General features: G+C 48.0%; 1 protein-coding gene across 1 annotated transcript in view; it reads right to left on the bottom strand.

Annotated features, from left to right (window-relative positions):
* Positions 1 to 19,544, bottom strand: part of LOC117507219 (MICOS complex subunit mic25a-like) — a 351,981-nt gene that overhangs the window by 255,992 nt on the left and 76,445 nt on the right. The gene's annotated exons all lie outside the window — the stretch shown is intronic.

The raw sequence follows: 19,544 nt of genomic DNA, 5'->3' as shown, positions 1-19,544 counted from the left end.
ATGGAGCCCAAATTTTCACTAAATTGGATCTTAGAAACGCGTACCACCTGGTTCGGATCCGGAAGGGAGACGAATGGAAGACGGCATTCAACACCCCGTTAGGTCACTTTGAGTACCTGGTCATGCCGTTCGGCCTCACTAACGCCCCCGCGACGTTCCAAGCTTTGGTAAATGACGTCTTGCGGGACTTCCTGCATCGGTTCGTCTTCGTATATCTGGACGATATACTCATCTTTTCCCCGGACCCTGAGACCCATGTCCAGCATGTACGTCAGGTCCTACAGCGGTTGTTGGAGAACCGGCTGTTTGTGAAGGGCGAGAAGTGCGAGTTCACCGCACTTCGTTGTCCTTCCTGGGGTTCATCATCTCCTCCAACTCCGTCGCCCCTGATCTGGCCAAGGTTGCGGCGGTGAGAGATTGGCCCCAACCAACAAGCCGCAGGAAATTGCAGCAGTTCCTCGGCTTTGCAAATTTCTACAGGAGGTTCATTAAAGGTTACAGTCAGGTAGTTAGCCCCCTGACTGCCCTGACCTCCACCAAGGTCCCCTTTGCCTGGTCGGATCGGTGCGAAGCTGCGTTCCAGGAGTTGAAACACCGGTTCTCGACTGCACCAGTTCTGGTACAGCCTGATCCTGATCGCCAGTACATAGTGGAAGTGGACGCCTCTGACTCAGGGATAGGAGCCGTGCTGTCCCAGAGCGTGGAGGCTGATAAGGTTCTCCATCCTTGTGCCTATTTTTCCCGCATGTTGACCCCAGCTGAACGGAACTATGACGTTGGCAATCGGGAGCTCCTCGCGGTGAAGGAGGCTCTTGAAGAGTGGAGACACCTGCTGGAGGGGGCATCGTTGCCTTTCACGGTTTTCACGGACCATCAGAACCTGGAGTACATCCGGACCGCCAAGCGGCTGAACCCCAGGCAAGCCCGCTGGTCTCTGTTCTTCGGGCGCTTTGACTTCCGGATCACATACCGCCCTGGGACCAAGAACCAAAAATCAGATGCATTGTCCCGGGTGCACGAAGAAGAAGCCAAAGCGGGGCTGTCGAACCCCACCGAGACCATCATCCTCGAGTCCACTGTCGTGGCCTCCCTCACCTGGCACGTGGAGAAGACCGTCCGGGAGGCCCTGGCAAGGAGCCCGGACCCGGGGACCGGCCCCAAGAACAGACTGTACATCCCACCAGAGGCAAGAGCTGCCGTATTGGACTTCTGTCACGGGTCCAAGCTGTCCTGTCATCCCGGAGTGCGTAGGACCGTGGCAGTAGTCCAGCAGCGCTTCTGGTGGGCGTCCCTGGAAACTGACATCCGGGACTACGTCCAGGCCTGTACCATCTGCGCCAGGGGCAAGGCAGACCATCGGAGGACTTCGGGACTCCTCAAACCCCTGCCGGTGCCTCATCGCCCCTGGTCTCACATCGGCCTGGACTTCATCACGGGCCTCCCACCGTCCCAGGGCAACACCGTAATTCTCACGATAGTGGACCGGTTCTCCAAGGCGGCCCACTTCGTGGCCCTCCCGAAGCTCCCGACGGCCCAGGAGACGGCAGACCTCCTGGTCCACCACGTCATGCGGCTGCATGGGATACCATCGGACATTGTTTCAGATCGTGGTCCCCAGTTCTCTTCGCAGGTGTGGAAGAGTTTCTGTAAGGAGCTGGGGGCCACCGTGAGTCTCTCGTCCGGGTACCACCCCCAGACAAACGGCCAGACAGAGCGGGCTAACCAGGAGCTGGAACAGGCCCTTCGCTGCGTCACCTCCGCGCACCCGGCGGCCTGGAGTCACCATCTGGCCTGGATCGAGTATGCCCATAACAGCCAAGTTTCGTCTGCTACCGGCCTCTCCCCTTTTGAGGCATGTTTGGGGTACCAGCCCCCATTGTTCCCGCTGGTGGAGGGAGAGGTCGGTGTGCCCTCAGTCCAGGCCCACCTCAGGAGGTGCCGCCGGGTGTGGCGGACCGCTCTGCCCTGTTAAAGGCCCGGACGAGGGCCAAGGCCCATGCGGACCGCCGGCGTTCCCCAGCCCCCACATACCAGCCCGGGCAGGAGGTGTGGCTCTCGACCAAGGACATCCCTCTGTGTGTCGACTCCCCGAAACTGAAAGACAGGTTCATTGGTCCATTTCGTGTTCTCAAGATCATCAACCCGGCCGCAGTGAAGCTCCAACTCCTGGCTTCACTGCGGATTCACCCTGTTTTTCATGTTTCCCGTCTAAAGCCACACCACACCTCGCAACCTCTGTGCTCCGGGACCTACGCCGCCTCCTGCCCGGCTCATTGACGGGGAGCCTGCCTGGACAGTCCGCAGGCTCCTGGACGTCCGTCGTAAGGGCCGGGGGTTCCAATATCTGGTGGACTGTAAGGGGTATGGACCTGAAGAACGCTCCTGGGTGAAGAGGAGCTTCATCCTGGACCCGGCCCTCCTGGCCGATTTCTACACAAGACATCCGGACAAGCCTGGTCGGACGCCAGGAGGCGCCCGTTGAGGGGGGGGTCCTGTTATGTGGGCCGCTGAAGAGGAGGTACTACTGGCCCACCACCACTAGAGGGCGCCCTGCTTGGACTGCGGGCTCCAAGCACGAGAGGGCGCCGGACCCAGAAGAAGTGACAGCTGTCATTCATCCTCTGCACCAGCTGTCACTCGTTCATCATCATCATCACCACCATAAAAGCCGGACTGCAACTCCACCTCCTCGCCGAGAAATCGCAACTACTGAAGAGGTAATTTCTCTGCTGACTGACACTTTGTGTGTAATAACCTGAACTTCTGTTGCAGCCGTTTTCCTGGAGTGTTGCCTTATCTGTGGGATTGGCGTTTGGTGTGACAGCGACGGCTTCGCCTCACACTCCAACCCAGATAAGTGGTTAACCAGGAGCTGCACGAGTGTGTGATTGGAGGTGGAGGTGCTCCCTCCTAACTGTGTACAGACGGTGGATTACTGAGTGTGCGGACTCACACTCATTCATCTTATCTCTGCTTTCTGCCAGCAGTACCAGGGTCGACAGCCGAAGACAGAGGCCACCTGGGGACTCGGGACTTGGCGGCTCCGGTGCTCTTCAGACCGTTGGTGGTGGAAGCCGTGTGGGACGCGGCTTCTCTCTCATCGGGGGTCTTCTATCTTCGAGCCTGCCCACACGTCACCTGGTGTCAATTGACTTTGTAAATTCTGTGAATTTAGTTGTGTATTATCACAACATTAAATTGTTACTTTTTGGCTTATTCATTGTCCGTTCTTTAGCGCCCCCTGTTGTGGGTCCGTGCTACGACACCTTCCCAACATGAGGCTTGTTTTCACGTGCAGGTCATCAGGACTCACAGCTGTGGTGTATTTTGTCTTGATCAGAGATTGCTGCATTTAAACCTTGAATGCACAGTGTGTGATTGCCAGAGACTCAACCTTGTGAGCAGACGTGTGAGATCGACGTCAGGAGAACAATCTCACCATGACGGACGCAGAGACCGCTCCAGGTTTGACGCCACAGTCTGTGAAGGAGGATTGGGTGAGGTCTCGCGTTCTTCAGCACACTTCCTGAGGTAATTTGGTTTTGGTGACTTTTATGAAGTAATGACAGTGGATTTGGTGTCCCTCACACCTTGTTGTATCGAGCTGTCACGTTATGTTAATTGTCTAATCAGCTTCTGCTGCAGTGGAGATTTGAACTGAGTTGTTCCGTGCCTGCAGGGTGAGAAGCTGATGTATAGATTTAAGCCAGGAAGTGTTTGCTGATTGCGTGCACCTTTGAGTTGTGTCTCTCTGTGTGGAGTTGGACTCACCTCATGTTTTCTTTCTTCACAGACTCGGTTTGTCGCGGCCACCTGGGGGGTGTTGGCGGGGTCCCTGGGTCCGAACTGCTGTGGCTCCGGACCGTTTGCGCTGTTAAGAGCACGCCGTGTTTCCACCTCACCAGACCGCAGACTTTTTTAGTTGTTTAAGCACTGCATCTCACTGTTATGTTTATTAAATTCTGTTATCCTTTGAACCGTGCTCTGCTTATTTTATGCTGGGTCCTTCAAACGCTGGGTCGGTGCTCCGACCGCGTCCGAAACATAACAGATACTTTCCGAATGCACTGAATATAATAAATTATTTTGTATGTTGCAATTCGGCTGTCACCAAATTAAAAATGTTTATTTAGCTAATAAAAATAAAAAAAAACTGGACACAACATGTGAGTGCATTTGGCTTTGTCAACCCAAACCAAGTGCTTCCAGTCCAACAAAGACACACAACAGTAAAGGTGGTAGGTGGCTCTAATATTGTCATGCCCCATAAAAAAAACAAAAAACATTAATTTAAATGAGGTGAAGTCACATAGCCATTCACTGCAGTGTGTGTGTGTGTGTCTGTGTGTCTGCGTGTGTGTCTGTGTGTGTGTGTGCGCACGCACGTTGGATATTCTGTGTAACACAACAGCCTGGGCCATCTGTTTAACATCCCCACCATTCGGTGGTTGGTCCCAGACTGAATATGTGTGTATGTTTGTCTATATGAGCATGAAACAGACCTACTGCGCATAGAAGTGTGGAGGTCCAATTTTCATGACAGGCTCCAAAAAAGAGGTGAAGGGGCTTGTTGCGATAAAGTGGTACAGACAGAGAAAACCACACCCACACAGTCTGGTGCATTCCATGACCATGGTAAACAATAGGGCTTCAGGTACATTCATGGCTCTGAACTCCAGGGTGACCAGCAGTTTAACTACCAGGAGTCTGGAACACTTGAGTCAGTGAACACAGCCAAAAAACAACCCCAAAAGACAAAAGCTAATATTCACTAAGATAAAGCTGAAGCATGTATTAATATAAATGAGACTACACACCAGGTCCCTCTTTTATTGAACTGCTCATAAAAAAGATTCTATGGGTAGTTTAGATTTTGCACACAAAATGTAAAATGTGTGCTCCCAGCCCAGCAAAGACAAAGAGACAAAGATTTTTCTCAAACTCCCAAGGCTGGCTTGATGTGCGCTGCAGCTCCCAGATTTCCATCGCTACGTGTGGCCCTGTCCTGGCTCTGCAGTCATTCCCCAGCTCAGCACTTTAAGTTATTTATTATTGTAAATAAATCTCTTTTCGTTCACAACCCGTTCTCGTCCTTGCTCCCAGTGTTTGAGTTCATCGCCTGTAATGGCTCGGTCCTATCCGGACCTCTAAGCACAACACTCTTGTCCAAATTCATTCAAGTCGGTGTTCCTGCTGAGCAGAAAAAGTCAGGAATACCTGTTATTTTCCAAAGCTGCGCACTTTCGGTAAGCCTGGCTTTGCATGCGCTTCGAGCACGGCGCTTGATTCAGTGGGCTCACTGCTTTATAGGAAAGAGACAATGGACACTTTCTCCTCAAATCCTTTAATTTTTGAGTTCTGTCTTTTTTTCTTTTTTTTTTATCCCGAAGTACCCTGAGCCTGCAACAAGTAGAGCACAAAGCTGGTTTTAATGAGTGCATGATGTGCACATGCAGTTGCTTGGACTGTGATTTTACAGACTGCATCGAAATGAACACAGTTATAGCTTTAAAAACAAGTCACCATGACACAAAATCACACTTACATCAACTCTGCAATTAATCCATGCTTCACATTTTCAATTTAAATTTCTTTTCATTTATACAGTGCCAAATCGTAGGGGTGGTGGCCAAGTGGTTAATGCGCTTGGTTTCAGTTCAGAAGGTTCTGGGTTAAAATCCCACCCCTGCCACATTTCTCCATGTAATGTGGAGTTGCGTCAAGAAGGGCATCCGGTGTAAAACTTGTGCCAATTCAACATACAGATCCACCTTGGATTTGCTAGTGCCAAATCACAAGGTTGCCTCAACGCGCTTCACACAAGTAAGGTCTAACTAACCTCACCAACCCCCAGAACAACAGTGGTAAGGAAAAACTCCCTCTGAGGAAGAAACCTCAAGCAGATCAGACTCAAAGTGGCGACCCTCTGCTTGGGCCATGCTACCGACACAGGACAGTTTCCGGAACAGATACCACACCCATCTCTGGATGGAGCCGCATCTCAAACAGAGAGAAAAGAAAAAAAGCACAATCAAGCATCAGAAAGACAACAAATACTGTGTAATTTGTCTGCATTAAGCAACAAGAAAAAGAGAAGAAATACTAAGGTGATCGCCGGCCACTAGCCCTAAGCTCCACTAAAAGACCAAGAATTTTGATAAAGTTGAGGCCGCGGCACGCTCCAAATCAAATCGAATAATCGAATGCCTTGTACTGTCATCATACAATGTACAACAAGATTAAGAGCCAACTCCAAAATCAGTGCAGGCAAGTAAGAAAGAAAAGCAGCAATATCCAATAATAAATATCAAAAAATATATATACAATGTAAACATTAGAAGGTATTTAAGGTGGTATTTAAGTATGTTATTATACGAGGTCTGTTAGAAAAGTACTCGACCTTTTTTTTTTTGCAAAAAACATGTGGATTTGAATCACGTGTGATTGCATCAGCCAAGCTTGAACCTTCGTGCGCATGCGTGAGTTTTTTCACGCCTGTCGGTTGCGTCATTCGCCTGTGAGCAGGCTTTGTGTGAGCAGTGGTCTACCCCTCTCGTCGGATTTTTATTGCGAATAAAATATCTGAATGATTTGGAGCTTTGCTGCATCAGATTTTTCCAGAAACTGTGAGAGACCTCCAGGTGGAAACCATTCGGAAAATTCAGATGGCTTTCAGGGATGTTTTTATGGGGATTACACAGATTAAGGAGTGCTCCAGCCAGTTTAAAGACCGCCAACAGTGTCTGAGAGCGCGGCGCACTCCGAGCGCCGATAGACAGGCTGAAACCCCGCTGAAACAACCAGATCATTTCCAAAGTGAAGGCTTTGTTGATCTGGGATGTCATCTGACTTCCACAGAAATGGCAGAAGACGTGGACATCACCACTTTTTCGGCACATTCCACTTGTTACAGGAGTTTTTGTCATGGAAAGAGAAGCGGAGGGATGCGCCATGGAGCTGCTCATGGCGAAAAAGTGACGAAAAAGTGCTGATGTCCACGTTTTCTGCAATTTCTGTGGAAGTCAGACGACATCCCGGATCAACAAAGCCTTCACTTTGGAAATGAAAGGCACATTCTACTGTTACAAGAGTTTTTGTTATGGAAAGAGGAGCGGAGAAATTCACGGATCGGGACGGAGCCGCATGGCGCAAAGCAACGCCATAATAAAGCCTCACAGGACATGTTCTGGCATGTCCAGCTAATTCACAATTTCTCGGACAGTCACACGACAGAAAAGCCACCGAAAGCCATCTGAAAGCCATCTGAAAGCCGTCCTGTGAGACCAACACAGAGGTGCTTTTGTCCGCGCCATGAGCAGCTTCGTGGCACATCGCTCCACTTCTCTTTCCATGACAAAAACTCCTGTAACAGTGGAATGTGCAGAAAAAGTGGTGATGTCCACGTCTTCTGCCATTTCTGTGGAAGTCAGACGACGTCCCGGATCAACAAAGCCTTCACTTTGGAAATGATCTGGTTGTTTCAGCGGGGTTTCAGCCTGTCGATCAGCGTTCGGAGTGCGCCGCGCTTTCAGACGCTGTGGGCGGTCTTTAAACCGGCTGGTGCACTCCTTAATCTGTGTAATCCCCACAAAATCGTCCCTGAAAGCCATCTGAATTTTCCGAATGGTGTCCACCTGGAGGTCTCTCACAGTTTCTGGAAAAATTTGATGCGGCAAAGCTCCAAATCGTTCAGACATTTTATTCGCAATAAAAATCCGACGAGAGGGGTGGACCACTGCTCATACAAAGCCTGCTCACAGGCAAATGATGCAACCGACAGGCGTGAAAAAACTCACACATGCGCACGAAGGTTCAAGCTTGGCTGATGCAATCACACGTGATTCAAATCCATATGGTTTTTGCAAAAAATAAAAAGGTCAGATACTTTTCTAACAGATCTCGTATACGTTGTTAAAAATTATAAATACTGCTCCGTTACCTAATAAAATTAATTAAAAGAGTAAAAAGCATAGTAACATAATATGCCAGTATGCTAGCCATACAAAAGGGAAAATAAGTGCGTCTTAAGTCTGGATTTGAAAGTCGCCACAGAATCTGACAGTTTTACTGATGCAGGAAGATCATTCCACAGAACAGGGGCACAATAAGAGAAAGCTCTGTGACCCACCCCGGGCCGATACCTAGGGTTTAATTAGGTCAGTTATGTAGGGAGGTGCCAGTCCGTGAACAGTTTTATAGGCTAGTAGCAGAACCTTAACAATCTGATCTCACAGGGATAGGAAGCCAGTGATGAGATGCCAAAATGGGTCTAATGTGGTCAAACTTTCTGCTTCGTGTCAAAAGTCTGGCAGCAGCATTTTGAACCAGTTGGAGAACCCTAATACTGGACTGCGGTAAACCAGAAAATAGAATATTGCAGTAGTCCAATCTAGAAGAGACAAACACATGAATTAGGGTTTCAGCATCAGCCATAGACAGGTTGGGACGAACATGCGTGTGTGCCAAACCATGGGGGCAGTCTGTACAGATCACAGATCAATTGTGATCAGTAACACCACTAACAGCAATGCTTTCTCGTTGCAGTTTACCTGTTCTACCACATGTGTGCATGTAACTGCACACATTTCTAAATTTAAGTACAAGAGCAGAGGGGGCTGGAAGAAGGGCCAGATCAGGAGACCAGTCAGGAGATGTCAACAGAGCAGAAATATCTTGGTGGGTGGCCATGCAGCTATTACAGTGTGGAGATGTCTGGAGGGCAAGCAGGGCAACCACAACTGAGTGGACATGTCTAGAGGAAAGACGGGCAGGTGCAAGAGGGCAGAGACCTCTGGAGAGAGGTTGAGCGATAACACCAACATGAAGATGTCTGAGCATCTGCACATCTTCAACATCTGGAGGGTGGATAGGCATCAGCAACAGTATGGAGACATCTGGAGACTGGCCTGGATGTCAAAACATGACGAAGATGTCTGGAGGGTGATCTGGAGGCCAAGGCAAAGCAAGAACAGGAAGAAGTCGTAGTGCCAGGCATCTGTAGCAAAATGTGGAGGCCACAACAAGTCTTTCATGACAGTAAGGCAGATAGAAGGCAGCAACATAATGAAAGTGGAAGAGGATGGCCAGGCTGCCAATACATGACAGAGAGAACACCCAGGATTACTGCCTTCCCATATCTGAGAGAAGCATCTGCAGAGGTTAGCCTAACTTTGGTTGTGTTTTCAAGTGGAACAAGATCAGAAGAGATGTACCAACCCTCAGTCGCTTCAGGAACAACATCTAGAGTAGGCAAACCATGCTGTCACTCAACTGCATTAGAAAAAGGAACAGGCAGACAAAGCTCCAGGGATCTGTGGAATCAGGGCTGAACTCCTTCAGGTTGGTGGACATGCTGTTCTCCTGGTGTTGCAGGCATTGTTTGCTTCCATATGGGAAATCAGCGTCATCTAAACAGACTGGAAGACACAACTTGTCCTGATATGAAAAGGGTTATCACCTGGATTGCAAAAAGTTACAGGGATACTACACTGCCCAACAACTAATAATGTTTTGGTAATGTTATATATTGGTCATATTTTGATTTTAATTTTTTTAATTTAAACTTTATTTAACCAGGTTAGGCCCACTGAGATCGAGACCTCTTTTGCAAGAGAGACATGGGCAATTACAAAATTTCCAATTCACCTAACCTGTATGATTTTTAAATGTGGGAGGAAACCAGTGCACCCAGAGGAAACCCACGCAAACACAGGGAGAACATGCAAACTCCACACAGAAAGGCCACAGGTGGGAATCAAACCCATTACCTTCTTGCTGTGAGGCAACAGTGCTAACCACTAATCCACCATGCTGGTTATAAGAAGAGTTTTAGAACATTTTTCAAATATTATTACTTCCTTTTATATACTGACAAGTCATGTTTATAGTTGAGGGAAATTTGACAAATATATTAATTCTAATCTCACCGTCTTTCTGACTCCAAATTTATTTCAATGACTAGACTATGACTTTAGGTAACATTACCAGAATGTTCTTGGAATATCTGGATGAAACATATCTTTAGGTGACTTTATGTAACATTACCAGAATGTTCTGGGAACCAAAAAGGAACTTTCCTCATGGCCCATTCACACATAACACGAAGTTGGGTGAAAGAGGCAGAAACCGACTGAAAAAGGGTGAGGAAAAAAAAAAAAAGGAATTGGTAAGCCGCGAAAAATTCCAGCCACTGTTGGAAGGTACAGAGGGTCGGACAGCCATGAACGATCCCACAGCGACAGTTTCATGCACGCTCGTCTGCACACGCACGAACACACAGAGACAGATGTGAGACTGCACATCACACAGTAGCGAGCTGTCCCAGCAGCAGGGAAGCATGGAATATTTAATTCCTGATATGAAAAGAGCAGAGAATAGGAAGTACCGTCCTGTTCTTATTCATTCATGCCCACAGACGTAAGCAAGGCCTTAATGACACTACATGTATTAAATATATATATCAACATGCCCCCATCCTCGCACCTCACTTGTGTGCACAGTGACCGGTAGGCCTGCACGGTTTATCCAGTACATGGTATAATTTTGGCCGACAGTAGAGATTTGGACTCCACCGACTAACCGTGAAAATGGCTGAGGAGTTTTTCGATCCAGGAAAACTCCTCTGTGAAGCAGCTGTGTGTGTGTGTGTGTGTGACCCAGTTTTCTGCGACGGAGAGGGGTGTTCTGAGCTTAGGTCACTGACTCTCACTGCTGTTCTTGTAAGTTTGTGAGACACCTCTGTCGCTGATATCTGTAAAGCCGTTGTTTATTTATTTCAGCCAACGAACAGGGTGAAGGTGGGAGCTCTGTCGTGACCTGAATCAAGCATTTAAGAAAGCACCACATTTAATAACGCAATTACTTTTTTTAACCGGAGCAGAAAGACAAAATCTGCCAGTGAACATCAATTTACCCAGACTGACTTCAAATAAGAGTAAAGTAAGTATTTTTTATAAAATGTTTTGGTGGTTTCATGTTGAGTTTTTCTAAATGAGGACGTGACCTTCCTGTAAGCGCTTCATGTGTTCAGAGTGGGTGTGCCATCGAGTGTTCAAGAGATGAAACTTCAACCACTGACCATAAATTTATTTAATTCTTTCACTAAAACATCAAATCTCGGCTTGCATCTTAGATGAACCTTCTGGCAAATTGTACCAGTAGTTTTGAGATATGTACAATAAATGTTTTCAAAATTACGTTGTATCTGTTTTATTTTTTGTTGCCATTTTTATTTATCTCCCCCTCTAGCTGCCACCTTATCGTGATGGGGGAGTTTGCGTACCCGGATGATCCTAGGAGCTATGTTGTCGGGGGCTTTGTGCCCCTTGTAGGGTCTCCCAAGGCAAACAGGTCCTAGGTGACGGGTCAGACTAAGGGCAGTTCAGAAGCTCCCATGACCAGTAAAAAAATCAAGGACCAACACGTCGCCCGGTATGTCGGAGATGAGGACCCACCCTGGAGCCAGGCCTGTTGTTGGGGCTCGTACACGAGAGCCTTGCGGTCGGGCCTTAGTTCATGGGGCCCAGCCGGGCTCAGCCCGAAAGAGCGACGTGGGCCCGCCCTCCTATGGGTTCACCACTTGCAGAGGGGGCCATGGGGGTTGGGTGCAGAGAGGATTGGGTGGCGGTCGAGGGCGGGTGGCCCGGCGGCCCGGTCCACGCTCACAGCCCCTGGCTGTTGGGACATGGAATGTCACCTCGCTGGGGGGAAGGAGCCTGAGCTTGTGCGGGAGGTTGAGAGATACCGACTAGAGATAGTCGGGCTTACCTCCATGCACAGCTCGGGCTCTGGTACCCAAGTCCTGGAGAGGGGCTGGACGCTCCACTTTTCTAGCGTTGCCCAAGGGGAGAGGTGGGGTCGCATTGCTTAATGCTCCCCAGCTCAGTCGCCATGCGTTGGAGCTCACTCCGGTGAACGAGAGGGTCACGTCCTTACGCCTTCGGGTCGGGGACAGATCTCTCACTGTTGTCTCAGCCTACGGGCCGAGTGGCAGTGACAGTGAGACCTGGAGGGGGTGATCGGGAAGCACGGCCTCCCCAATCTGAACCCGATTGGTGTTCAGTTGTTGGACTTCTGTGCTACTCACAGTTTGTCCGTCACGAACACCATGTTCTAGCACAAGAGTGTCCATAAGTGCACATAGCACCAGGACACCCTGAGCCGGAGGTCGATGACTGACTTTTTGGTCGTAACAACCGATCACCACCTGGTGGTGAGTTGGATCCACTGGGAGGGGAGGAAGCCAGTCAGACCCGGCAGGCCCAAACGTATCGTGAGGGTCTGCTAGGAATGACTGGCGGAACCCTCTGTCAGCGAGGTCTTCAACTCCCACCTCTGGGAGAGCTTCTCCCAGATCCCGGGTTGGAGACATGGAGTTCGGGTGGACCATGTTCTCCACCTCCATTGTCGATGCAGCCGCTCGTAGCTGTGGTCACAAGGTCTCTGGTGCCTGTCCCGGCGGCAATCCCCGAACCCGGTGGTGGACGCCGGAAGTAAGGGATGCCGTCAAGCTGAAGAAGGAGTCCTACTTGTCTTTGTTGGTAGGTGGGACCCTGGAGGCAGCTGACGGGTATCAGCAGGCCAAGCGTGCCGCAACCCATACGGTCGCAGAGGCAAAAACTCTGGTCTGGGAGGAGTTCGGGGAGGCCATGGAGGAGGACTATCGGTTGGCCTAGAAGAAATTCTGGCAAACCGTCCGACGCCTCAGGAGGCGGAAGCAGCTCTCCACCAGCACTGTCTACGGTGCGGGTGGGGAGCTGTTGAGCCTGACTGGGGATGTTGTCGGGTGGTGGAAGGAATACTTCGAGGATCTCCTCAATCCCATCGTCACATCTTCCAAAGAAGAAGCAGAGACTGGTGACTCGGAGGCAGACTCATTCATTACCCAGGCCGAAGTCACCGAGATGGTTAGAAAACTCCTCGGTGGCAAGGCTCCTGGGGGGGATGAAATTTGTCCTGAGTACCTTAAGTCTCTGGATGTTGTGGAACTGTCTTGGCTGACATGCCTCTGCAACATTGGTGGTGGTCGGGGACAGTGCCTCTGGATTGGCAGACCGGGGTGGTGGTCCCTCTGTTTAAGAAGGGGGATCGGAGGATGTGTTCCAACTACAGGGGGATCACACTCAGCCTCCCCGGTAAGGTCTATTCCAGAATACTGGAGAGGAGAATTCGACCGATAGTCGAACCTCGGATCCAGGAGGAGCAGTGTGATTTTCGTCCTGGTCGCGGCACACTGGACCAGCTCTACACGCTCCATCGGGTGTTCGAGGGTTCATGGGAGTTCGCCAAACCAGTCCACATGTGTTTTGTGGATCTGGAGAAGGTGTTTGACCGTGTCCCTCGGGGCACCCTGTGGGGGGTGCTCCGGGAGTACGGGCTATCTGGTCCCTGTACGACCGCAGCAGGAGCTTGGTTCGCATTGCCGGTAGTAAGTCAAACCTGTTTCCAGTGCACATTGGCCTCCGCCAGGGCTGCCCATTGTCACCGGTTCTGTTCATTATCTTTATGGACAGAATTTCTAGGCGCAGCCAGGGTGTAGAGGGGGTCTGGTTTGAGAACCACAGAATCTCGTCTCTGCTGTTTGCGGAAGATGTGGTTCTGTTGGCTTCATCAAATCAGGGCCTTCAGCGTGCACTGGGGCAGTCTGCAGCCGAGTGTGAAGCGTCCGGGATGAAAATCAGCACCTCCAAATCCGAGGCCATGGTTCTTGACCAGAAAAAGGTGCTTTGCCCTCTTCAGGTCGGTGGAGTGTCCTTGCCTCAAGTGGAGGAGTTTAAGCATCTCGGGATCTTGTTCACAAGTGAGGGACGGATGGAGTGTGAGATCGATAGACAGATCGGTGCAGCATCTGCAGTGATGCGGTCACTGTATCGGACCATCGTGATGAAGAGAGAGCTGAGTAGGGGGGCAAAGCTCTCGATTTACCAATCGATCTACGTTCCAATCCTCACCTATGGTCATGAGATTTGGCTCATGACTGAAAGAACGAGATTGCGAGTACAAGCGGCTGAGATTAGTTTCCTCCGCAGGGTGGCTGGGCGCTCCCTTAGAGATAGGGTGAGGAGCTCGGTCACTTGGGAGGAGCTCGGAGTCGAGCCGCTGCTCCTCTACGTCGAAAGGAGCCAGTTGAGGTGGCTCGGGCATTTTTTCCGGATGCCCCCTGGACGCGTCGCTGGAGAGGTGTTCCGGACATGTCCCATCAGGAGGAGGCCCCGGGGAAGACCCAGGACACGCTGGAGGGACTACGTCTCTCGACTGGCTTGGGAACACCTTGGGGTTCCCCCAGAGGAGCTGGGGGAGGTGTGTGTGGATCGGGAAGTCTGGGCGGCTTTGCTTGAGCTGCTGCCCCCGCGACCCAACTCCAGATAAAGCGGAAGAAAATGGATGGATGGATTTTTATTTATTTATTTTGATCAATTTACCTTTGCTAAGGGACCCATTCAGAAACACGTGATCATTTTTACACTTAAGTTTATACCACAATATATACTACTACCATGAAAAGATTCAATTTATACCACAATATGAAGTTTAGGTCATACCATACGGCCCTAGTGACCGGTGCTCAGTCCAACAAAGTTCACGGCTGCTGAGGGTGGACCCTCAGCGGCTGTGGATAATTTCATATGGCCCAGCCTGGGTGCATGGTCATCACCGTGCGCGCTGAGACGTGGTTAGGGTCGAACCAATGTGATATCTTTTGTTTTTATTTTTCCCCATGTCCTCATTGTTTGCACACACTCATACACCACTCTGGCCTGCACATTGGAGCACATGTGACAAGACAATATGTGTTCCCCAGTATTGCGTTGCACTGACGCAGTGGTCAGCTGGAGCAGCACAGACAGCTGAGGAATGCATTCACTGGCTGTGGGTCGTAATCAGCTCCCTCCCTGCTTGATTTCAGGTGGCCTCCAACCCATGATTACATGTCAACCACGGTTCCCCGACAAATGCATAACACTGTAGTGAGTGTGGTTATGTCAATACGGACATCATATCACCGACGAGCTGACATGAATGATCAAGCGAGTGGGTGTGTCAGGGGGAGCGTTGTGGTCCTTGTTGTGGTCTTTTTGTTTATTTGTTATTGTTATTGTTTGTTTGTTATATATTTGTGTGTTTGCAAACAAACAAATATATAATGCAGTGGCTTTTGAGGAGCAAATAATTTATTTATATATAATGTTATTTGCACTTTATTAAGTTAATTTCCTTATTTTATATACTTGTTTGTTATTCATTTATTTGTTTAATTCTTGTTTTATTTTAGGTATGTATTTGTCATGAAATTATGTATTTATTATATCATTTTATTAATTGTTCTTTGTTTTAATTTAACATGGGGGTAACACCACACACTCACGCGGCATTTCATTTGTGTCGCGGGGGGGGGGTTGGACAAATGACACACTCACACACCATTTGTGTTGGGGGGGCCGTACACTCTCACGTCATTTCATTTGTGTCGCTGTGGGTGGGGGAGATGCACAGCATTTGTGTTGCTCGGGGGCGGGGGGCACACTAGCCACACTTTCATGGTGGCAGCGCAAATGGCCCCAGGTTTTCTAACTGCCACGTGAGTGGTGTTGGATGTTCGTGGGTGGCACCTGGACTCCAGCCGAGAGTGGGTTGAATGGCCACTCACCCAGCCTTCACTGTCATTTGGTCAATGGTATAAAGGCTCCCTCAATTATGCCATTTGGCCAGGGTTCGACATGACCAATGATTTTGTGTAACCCTTGGCCGTGGCATGATTTGTCTGACCTACGTACGACATGCCATGTGAATGTTGCGAACATGATCAGATGGCAGTGCAACCTCATCTTGTCCGCTGTTTGAATGGGTTTCCGGCGCGATGTAAAGTGCATGTGCTGTGGCTGAATGGTTGTGGCGACTGCTGTACGAGGTGGCTCCAAATTTTCACAAGTGGCATTCGAATCCTCCTTCATGTGCCATTTGGCCTCAGTAGTGTTATCTGTGAGGGGCCCTGAAAAACATTCGCAGAACATTAGGTCTAACGTTCTCAAAATGTTTGTGCTAACATTATTGTCAACCATTCTGGGAACCAAAAAGAAAGTTTCCTTAAAAACATTCCCAGAATGTTAGGCCTTATGTTCTCAAAACACTGGTGCTAACGTTATTGTCAAAGGTTCTGGTAATCAAAAAGAAACTTTCCTTAAAACGTTCCTAGGATGTTAGGACTCATGTTCTCAAAACATTTGTGCTAATCAAATGTTCTGTGAAGCCAAAAGAAACTTTACTTAAAAATGTTCTGAGAACTTAACAGCTAAAATTCTGATAACATTTGAGAAATGTTCTTATACTGTTTTGGGAACTTTATTTTGTTAGCTGGGTGTGCAGCAAAATGTGGCCATGTGGACATCCTGAGGATTCACGGAAGGTTCCTGGACATCACAGCGGGCCCATACAGAAGTGGTTCCATAGTATTGTAGATGAAGCAACACTTGACACCAACGCATGCTTCCAGACCTGACCTGGCCTTACAGTGAAACGACTGCAACATTCATTCATTCTCTATACCCTTTTATTCCAATCAAGGGTCATTTGGGGGGGGGTCAATCCAAATCTGAGATCTTTTGCAGTAATGAAGCCAAAGAGAATATATCAGGAATCTAAACGTTCTTTAATCTTCAGAATTGCTTTAGTTGAAGAATGAAAGTCAATACAGTAAAATTTGTTTTTATATATATATATATATATATATATATATATATATATATATATATATACGAGGTCTATTAGAAAAGTATCCGACCTTATTATTTTTTTCAAAAACCATATGGATTTGAATCACGTGTGATTGCGTCAGACAAGCTTGAACCCTCGTGCGCATGCGTAAGTTTTTCCACGCCTGTCAGTTGCGTCATTCGCCTGTGAGCAGGCTTCTGACGAAAAATGGTTGATGTCCAGCTCCTGTGATAACCAGAGAAATGGCACATGATGGTCACGGATCCAGACAGCCATCCGTTTAGAAATGAAATGGTCGTTCAGCCTGTTGATGGCGGCTTCGGAGCGCGGTGCACCCCACAGCCGCTGGGGGCTGCCCTTAAAGCGACAGTAACACTCCTTATTCTCTACCAAGCCTGTAACATTTTCACCGAAAGCCAGATAAATTGTTCTAATGGTTTCCAGCAGCCAGTCTCTAACAGTTTCTGAAAAAATTCTGATGGGAAAAAAGCCCAAATCATTCCGCCATTTCCTGGCAATGAAAATCCGACGAAGGGGCTGGACCACTCCTCACTCAAAGCCAGCTCACAGGCAAATGACGCAACCGACAGGCGTGGAAAAACTCACGCATGCGCACGAGGGTTCAAGCTTGCAATCATACATGATTCAAATCCATATGGTTTTTGAAAAAAATAATAAGGTTGGATACTGAGTGGATCCTTGTGATTTGATTGGTGCTTTGTATGTCACATGACATGGATTAATTAATCCCATTTGTGTTGCATTGTATTCAGACTGCGGCTTGGTTCCATTTAGAGTGCAAATTTGGTTCCATACGTTTGGTACCATTGCACTCTCACATGTACATGCATGGCCTTGTGCACACGCGCACATGTGATCACACATACACAAGTGCGACGAGTATGCGTGCACGCGTGCGCATTAGTACATGCGCGCCCACGCATGCTCATGCACGCGCACCCACACGTGCGTGCACGCACACACAAAACCAATCCACTGTGCTGCCTGGAGGTTGTTAGCAGGAAGAGAGAACAAAAGCTGGACTCATTTCTGACGTGATTTACTTTTTTTTTTTTTTTGCACTGAGGACGTATACCAGGGGTGGGCAATTAATTTTTACAAGGGGCCACATAGGGAACCTGAATTATGTCCAAGGGCCACACCATCGATAACTCGGCTGTCTCCCATTACAAATTTTACAAAAAAATTACCTATTTAACAGCTTTTATAGGTCATTTTTATTATTGTAATAATATGTAAATATTTAAATATACCTAAATAAACCTCTCTAATGATTTGCAACACACAAGCTTGACATTTTTAATATATATAATAATAATCACAGACCTCATGAGGGCCGGACAGAGACATGCAAAGGGCCGCATGTGGCCCCCGGGCCGCAGTTTGCCCAGGTCTGACGTATACAGTCTTATTTTTGTTGTTCACGCACGCACAAGCGCCAACCAAGTTGCGTGTGTGTGTGCGCACGGGGGACACGACTCTCCTGAGACATAATTTGAGCTAACTGGCACTTCTTGTAAGACACACACACACACACACACACACACACAAAACAAATCCACTGTGCTGCCTGTTAGCAGGAAGAGAAAGAAAACCTGGACTCATTTCTGACGTGACTTTTTTTTTTTTTTTGCTGCACTGAAGAGGTACAGGTGGACCGAGCCGGTTGCGTGGGCGCGCGCACGGGACAGCGACTGACGCTGCTACACACACACACACACACACACACACACACACAAATCCATTCCCCTGTAAGCCGTCTGGATGCATGAAGAGCTGCTAACATGAAACGCTGATGTGATTTTTGGCTGAACTGAGGAACTACACAAAGTCTTTTTTTTTTTTTTTATGGAAGTCCGAAGTCAGTCCACAGCATCACTGGACTACGCGTCACAGTGGAACACCAAAATGTAAGTCCCTTTTCTGTTGTTTATAAATTAATAAAATATCAAATAACAATGATCTATTTTAGCCGTTATATAAAGAAATAATGAATGTTTTTACATTCTTTCAATGGTACGAATATTTCGCCTCGTTGAATGGTATGTTCCAGCTTTCACCTCATGAAATATTCGTACCATTGAACTCATAAACATTCATTATTTGTATAACATATATATATATATATATATATATATATATATATATATATATATATATATATATATATATATATATATATATATCCTTTTCCATGCTTGTCTGCATCATGTTTGATGTGAGTACACCACAAGGGTCACCAGATGCACCAGGTTGGCAGCAGTTCATGTTTAATTTAGACTTGAAACGCCAACAATCTGGCAAAAGCAAGTAAGTGTGTGTGTGTGTGTGTGCGTGCGTGTGTGTTGAATCAAATGGCTGAGACCTTTTGGTCTCTAACACCACCTCACATGGTGAGAAATGCTTCCTTGGAAATCAATTATGTAAATACTGAATTATGCAAATAGCATATTTGAATAAATCTTTGCGTTTGGGGAGAAAAGATTTAGAGAGAGCGTCTGAGAGAGAGAGAGAGAGAGAGAGAGAGAGAGAGAGAGAGAGAGAGAGAGAGAGAGAGAGAGAGAGAGAGAGAGAGAGTGATTAAAAAATAGGGGTAAAATGAGAATTAGTCTGGAGAATGTCACTGGTAGACAGTTCATGCTGTCAAACCTCTGATTTGGCTGTTTAATTAGAGAAAAAGAGAGAGGGGAAGACAAATACAAATACAGAAGGAAAAAAACAGCTAATTTAGTATCAGTCTTTCTCATATCCGCATAAGTACGGTAAGCACATTCATCATATCATTTTTATGTGCCATTGTTACAGCTCAGTAC

The sequence above is a fragment of the Thalassophryne amazonica genome, chromosome 3 (genome assembly GCF_902500255.1).
Source record: "Thalassophryne amazonica chromosome 3, fThaAma1.1, whole genome shotgun sequence".
In the NCBI taxonomy this organism is placed as follows: domain Eukaryota; kingdom Metazoa; phylum Chordata; class Actinopteri; order Batrachoidiformes; family Batrachoididae; genus Thalassophryne; species Thalassophryne amazonica.
This window is presented reverse-complemented; position numbering and strand designations above follow the sequence as displayed.